This window comes from Gorilla gorilla, chromosome 3, assembly GCF_029281585.2.
Source record: "Gorilla gorilla gorilla isolate KB3781 chromosome 3, NHGRI_mGorGor1-v2.1_pri, whole genome shotgun sequence".
Taxonomy (NCBI): domain Eukaryota; kingdom Metazoa; phylum Chordata; class Mammalia; order Primates; family Hominidae; genus Gorilla; species Gorilla gorilla.
The window spans coordinates 70480650-70486649 of record NC_073227.2 but is presented as its reverse complement, the minus strand read 5'-3'; positions in this window follow the sequence as shown (position 1 = coordinate 70486649).

Below are 6000 nucleotides of genomic sequence, written 5' to 3'. Positions count from 1 at the left end.
GGAACCATCATACATTGCTGGTGGGAATGTAAAATGGTGCAGCCACTATGGAAAAGAGTTTGGCAGTGTCTCCAATAGCTAAACAGAGAATTAACATATGACCCAACAGTTCCACTCCTAGGTATATATACACACACACACAAAATGGAAACAGGGACTTGAATAGATATCTGTACATCAGTGTACACTGTGGCATTATTTACAACAGCCAAAAGGTGGAAACGACTCAAGTGTCCATCAAAAATGAATGAATAGACAAAAAAAGTGGTACAGCCAAACAATGGAATATTATTCTGCCTTAAAAAGAAATGAAGTTCTGATATGTGCTACAGTATGAATGAACCTTGAAAACATTATTCTAGGTAAAATAAGCCAGACACAACAGGATATATATTGTATAACTCTCCTTATATGAAATATCTAGAATAGGCAAATTCAGAGACAGAAGTAGATTAAAGATTTACAGGAACTGGGAGGACAGAAGAATGGAGAGTTATTGCTTATCTGTTACAGAGTTATTCCTTATCAGTTTCTGTTTGGGGTGATGAAACAGTTTTGAAAATGGTGATGGTTATACAATCTTGTGAATGTAATTAATCCCACTCACTGAATTGTACATTTAAAATGGTAAAATAGCAAATTTAATGTTATATATAACCACAAGTTTAAAAAAAAATGTAATAAGCCAAAAACCACTGAACTGTACACCTTACATGGTAAATTTGTATGATATGTGAATTATATCAGTATCTACATAATTATATAACCTAGATCTATAATCTATAATTATATCTAAGGCTATTAAAAAGAGAAAAAGTGGTCTTTAAAAAGAAGAAAATCTTGTCATTTGTGACAACATGAATAACCCTGGAAGACATTATATGAAGTGAAATAAGCCAGGTCCAGAAAGACAAATACAATATGATCTCATTTACATGTGGAATCCAAAAAAGTAGATTTCATAGGTGAGTAGAGTAGTGGTTACCAGCGGCTAGGGGGTTGGGAGGGTTAGAGGGATTATGGAGATACTGTTCAAAGGATATAAAATGTTAGTTAGACAGGTGAAACAAGTTCAAGAGATCTATTGTATTATATATTATGGTAACTACTGTTAATAATTACATATTGTTTACTTGAAAATTGCTTAAGAGAATAGATTTAGCTTGATTTACCCATTGTACAATGTATACATATTTCAAAATATCATGTTGTACCCCATAAATATATACAATTTTGGCCAGTGCTTTGGGAAGCCACGGTGGGAAGACTGCTTGAGACCCAGGAAATTCAAGACCAGCCCAGGCAATGTGGCAAGACCTTGACTCTAGAAAAAAATTAAAAATTAGCCAGGCACAGTGACATGCTCATGTAATCCCCATTACTCAGGAGGCTGAGGCAGGAGCCCAGGAAGTGGAGGGTGCAGTGAGCTATGATGGCACCACTGCACTCCAGCCTGGGCAACAGAGTGAGACTCTGTCTCTTAAATAAATAAATAAATAAACATGGGAGTAATTGCTGCAGACGTGACCAACAAATTAATGTTTAAATTAGTGGGTAAAAGTTTAGGTAGAGATGGAATGTTTTAATAGCCTCAAAGTGTCTCCCCTAACATATTTGTTGACTAAAAATAAAAAAAAAGTAAGTTTGCAATAGTAGACATCTGCTAGACATCATCTTAACCAGGGGTCAAGGATAACATTCCAGTATGGGGACATAACAATATTACATGCCACCGGATATGAGGCACTAAGAAAGGCACATCACCTCTGATATTCCTCCCAAATCCATAACCCTGGTCTAGCCATGAGACAATATCAGGCATACCCAAATTCAGGGACATTCTACAAGCTACCACTCTTCGAAAGTGTCAAGTTCAGGAAAGACAAGGAAGAACTGAGTGTATTTGTTTGCTAGGGCTGCCATAACCAACTATCACAAATCAAGTGACCTAAATGACAGAAATTTCTTGTCTCACAGCTCTGGAGTTCAGAAGCCCAAAATTAAGGGGCTGCAGGGCTCGTTCCTTGTGAGAACTGTGAGGGAAGGATCTGTTCCTGGCCTCGCTCTTGGACTTGTAGATGGCCATCATCTCTTTGTCTTCACATCATCTTCCTTTATGTCTTTGTACAAATTTCCCTTTTTATGAGGATACCAGTCATATTGGATTAGTATTAGATTACCACTCTATTGACCTCATTTTAACTTGATTACCTGTATAAAGACCCTATCTCCAATTAAGGTCACATTCTGAGGCATTGGAGGGTAAGACTTCAACGTGTGAATTGGAGGTGAGGAAACACAATTCAGTCCATAACCCTGATGAACAGATTGGAAGGAAGTTTAAGGAGACATGAAAACGATGTACAATGTAGATTGCTAGATTGGATCCTGAAGCAGAAAAAAAATATATGGGTGAAGAAGCTGGTGAAATCTGATAAGGTCTATAATTTAGTTAGTGGTATTATACTGAGGTTAATTTCTTAGTTTTGATCATTGTACCATGGTTATGTGAGATGTTAGCTGTGGGGGAAGCTGGGTGACAAGTGTGTGTGTAGGAGTTCTCTGTACTATCTTTGCAGTTGTTCTGTAAGGCCTTTATTTTTTTTTTCAAAATAAAAAAGTAAAGATCTATTCAAGTTTATTTCGTATGAAGGAGCTAAAATATAAAGGCCATCATTTTATAGACAGCATCAAAATGTGGAAAAATGAGTTAGTTTAATCTTATTCCCTGAAAACAAGTCATCTAGTATCTAGTTGTGTTGAGAATTGTCCATATTGTTGAGAATTAACAAAGAGTGCAAGAGGTAAAAACAACTTTTGATCAAAGCAGGGAGTGAAAATGATGATGTGCTAAAAAAAAAATCTCATATATCCTACGCCAAGTCTTTCACTGCCCTCTCCAGTGAATAAAAACCTATCCATATAGTTCATGTGTTTGCTTCTTAGGGGAAAAGTTCAGACTGTGATTAACAAAAGTGACCACTTCCTATATTAGAGTGATGTCTTTATAAAGAGAATAAAGATAGTATCTCATTCACCTTTGGATTATATACGGGAGGCACTCAAGACATACGTATTTAATTTTTGACATATAATTTTTATAAAGGGGAAGCAGCCAAGATGGCTGAATAGGAACAGCTCTGGTCTACAGCTCCCAGTGTGAGCGACACAGAAGACGGGTGATTTCTGCATTTCCATCTGTGGTACCAGGTTCATCTCACTAGGGAGTGCCAGACAGTGGGCACAGGACAGTGGGTGCAGCGCACTGTGCCTGAGCCAAAGCAGGGTGAGGCATTGCCTCACTCGGGAAGCGCAAGGTGTCAGGGAGTTCCCTTTCCTAGTCAAAGAAAGGGGTGACAGACGGCACCTGGAAAATCGGGTCACTCCCACCCTAATACTGCGCTTTTCTGACGGGCTAAAAAACGGCGAACCAGGAGATTATATCCCGCACCTGGCTCGGAGGGTCCTATGCCCACGGAGTCTTGCTGATTGCTAGCACAGCAGTTTGAGATCAAACTGCAAGGCAGCAGCGAGGCTGGGGGAGGGGGGCCCGCCATTGCCCACGCTTGCTTAGGTAAACAAAGCAGCCAGGAAGCTCCAACTGGGTGGAGCCCACCACAGCTCAAGGAGGCCTGCCTGCCTCTGTAGGCTCCACCTCTGGGGGGCAGGGCACAGACAAACAAAAAGACAGCAGTAACCTCTGCAGACTTAAATGTCCCTGTCTGAAAGCTTGGAAGAGAGCAGTGGTTCTCCCAGCATGCAGCTGGAGATCTGAGAACGAGCAGACTGCCTCCTCAAGTGGGTTCCTGACCCCTGACCCCCGAGCAGCCTAACTGGGAGGCACCCCCCAGTAGGGGCAGACTGACACCTCACACGGCCAGGTACTCCTCTGAGACAAAACTTCCAGAGGAACGATCAGACAGCAGCATTCGCGGTTCACGAAAATCAGCTGTTCTGCAGCCACCGCTGCTGTTACCCAGGCAAACAGGGTCTGGAGCGGACCTCTAGCAAACTCCAACAGACCTGCAGCTGAGGGTCCTGTCTGTTAGAAGGAAAACTAACAAACAGAAAGGACATCCACACCAAAAACCCATCTGTACGTCACCATCATCAAAGACCAAAAGTAGATAAAACCACAAAGATGGGGAAAAAACAGAGCAGAAAAACTAGAAAGTCTAAAAAGCAGAGTGCCTCTCCTCCTCCAAAGGAATGCAGTTCCTCACCAGCAACGGAACAAAGCTGGACGGAGAATGACTTTGATGAGTTGAGAGAAGAAGCCTTCAGACAATCAAACTACTCCGAGCTACAGGAGGAAATTCAAACCAAAGGCAAAGAAGTTGAAAACTTTGAAAAAAATTTAGACAAAGGTATAGCTAGAATAACCAATACAGAGAAGTGCTTAAAGGAGCTGATGGAGCTGAGAGCCAAGGCTCGAGAACTACGTGAAGAATGCAGAAGCCTCAGGAGCTGATGTGATCAACTGAAAGAAAGGGTATCAGTGATGGAAGATGAAATGAATGAAATGAAGTGAGAAGGGAAGTTTAGAGAAAAAAGAATAAAAAGAAACGAACAAAGCCTCCAAGAAATATGGGACTATATGAAAAGACCAAATCTACGTCTGATTGGTGTACCTGAAAGTGACGGGGAGAATGGAACCAAGTTGGAAAACACTCTGCAGGATATTATCCAGGAGAACTTCCCCAATCTAGCAAGGCAGGCCAACATTCAAATTCAGGAAATACAGAGAATGCCACAAAGATACTCCTCGAGAAGAGCAACTCCAAGACACATAATTGTCAGATTCACCAAAGTTGAAATGAAGGAAAAAATGTTAAGGGCAGCTGGAGAGAAAGGTCAGGTTACCTACAAAGGGAAGCCTATCAGACTAACAGCGGATCTCTCAGCAGAAACTCTACAAGCCAGAAGAGAGTGGGGGCCAATATTCAACATTCTTAAAGAAAAGAATTTTCAACCCAGAATTTCATATCCAGCCAAACTAAGCTTCATAAGTGAAGGAGAAATAAAATCCTTTATAGACAAGCAAATGCTGAGAGATTTTGTCACCACCAGGCCTGCCCTACAAGAGCTCCTGAAGGAAGCACTAAACATGGAAAGGAACAACCGGTACCAGCAGCTGCAAAATCATGCCAAATTGTAAAGACCATCGAGGCTAGGAAGAAACTGAATCAACTAGCGAGCAAAATAACCAGCTAACATCAAAATGACAGGATCAGATTCACACATAACAATATTAACTTTAAATGCCAATGGACTAAATGCTCCAATTAAAAGACACAGACTGGCAAATTGGATAAAGAGTCAAGACCCATCAGTGTGCTGTATTCAGGAAACCCATCTCATGTGCAGAGACACACATAGGCTCAAAATAAAAGGATGGAGGAAGATCTACCAAGCAAATGGAAAACAAAAAAAGGCAGGGGTTGCAATCCTGGTCTCTGATAAAACAGACTTTAAACCAACAAAGATCAAAAGAGACAAAGAAGGCCATTACATAATGGTAAAGGGATCGATTCAACAAGAAGAGCTAACTATCCTAAATATATATGCACCCAATACAGGAGCACCCAGATTCATAAAGCAAGTCCTGAGTGACCTACAAAGAGACTTAGACTCCCACACAATAATAATGGGAGACTTTAACACCCCACTGCCAACATTAGACAGATCAACGAGACAGAAAGTTAACAAGGATATCCAGGAATTGAACTCAGCTCTGCACCAAGCAGACCTAATAGACATCTACAGAACTCTCCACCCCAAATCAACAGAATATACATTCTTTTCAGCACCGCACCACACCTATTCCAAAATTGACCACATAGTTGGAAGTAAAGCTCTCCTCAGCAAATGTAAAAGAACAGAAATTATAACAAACTGTCTGTCAGACCACAGTGCAGTCAAACTAGAACTCAGGATTAAGAAACTCACTCAAAACCGCTCAACTACATGGAAACTGAACAACCTGCTCCTGAATGACTC